This window comes from Ceratosolen solmsi, unplaced genomic scaffold, assembly GCF_000503995.2.
Source record: "Ceratosolen solmsi marchali unplaced genomic scaffold, CerSol_1.0 scaffold45, whole genome shotgun sequence".
Lineage (NCBI taxonomy): Eukaryota > Metazoa > Arthropoda > Insecta > Hymenoptera > Agaonidae > Ceratosolen > Ceratosolen solmsi.
Genome location: NW_011948436.1, coordinates 3,015,774 through 3,017,037, shown reverse-complemented (window position 1 = coordinate 3,017,037; position 1,264 = coordinate 3,015,774).

Genomic DNA, 1,264 nt, shown 5'->3' with positions numbered 1-1,264 from the left:
CGTTTTTAGTAATTTATATAGTGATTGATAGCGATTTTTTGAAATTTAAAAGATATCTGTGCTTATGTCGATAAACACAAATCATTTGAAAGCGAAGCAAAACTAGATACGAGTGCTCGCCAGTTTGTTGCAATGCAATAGAAAAATAGATAAGTACTCGTGTGCACGTTCTCTAACATTACATACATTTTATTTTTATTCGCAAGTATTGTTAGTTTTATTTGTACATCGATATTCTGCTCATTCAATTTATCTAGCTAACTTCATTCGGATCTTTGGTCATTTTTTTCCTTTAACCCTTGGCAAAACATTTGAAATGCTTTTATTAAATACTATTATATCTAATCGATAACTTATAAATATCGAGGCCCCCGCCCCCACACCCACCCATCCTACCAATGAATCTATGTATCTGCGATAATAAATTGCCGTTTTCTCAGCATAGCAATATTCTTCTCAACGTAACAAATCTAATATTGAAGTATAAATGTCAAAGGATGACATTTATGAAGCTTCATGTGATAATCACAATTACGAAAAGAATTAAAATTTACTCGTTGAAGTTATTAGTCTAGCAGATGAGGACTTTAAATATTGCGAAACTTGAAGAGATATTCTACATACCGTAGAACATTGCCGTTCTCTTTCATTCCTATTTGATATATTATACTTGAAATAGACGATAAATCGTAAATCGAATTTCTAGACTATTTTCTAAGCTATTTTCAAAAGGTCGCTAAAGTACCCTACGTTCCAACGTAGCACGAGACGCAAAATTGTACTCGAGGGAGAACTTTGTCACATTATCTCTTATATATAATCGACTGAAATCGAAAATCTCAGGAGCTTGCTTATTAGCAAGAATAACTAGTCGGGGAGACGCGATCGTTCCAATTTCTCGATCGCAGCAATATCTTAGCCCTCGTTGAGCAATTTTATGTAACTAGCATCCCATAAAGGCCGCGCGTCTAAGGCCTCGCTGTCTTCTCCTTTGTCAGCGCACACCACAGCGCATTAAAGCGCATATTCGCGCACGGCGAGCTGCTCCTCCTGATCTTCTCTCCCCCGCGAAAGAGACAGCGAGAGAGACAGCAAGCGCGCGTGTTTGCGCGACCGTGCGTTCGCGTCTGCCGCAGACATAGACATAGATCGAGAGACTGAGAGAGACTGAAGAGAGACCGAGAGAGGGTGGGAGGGAGCGAGAGACGGCGGTGGTGCAACGCGGGGGTGGGGAGGGGAGGGGCTGATGGGGGGGGGGCGGGGG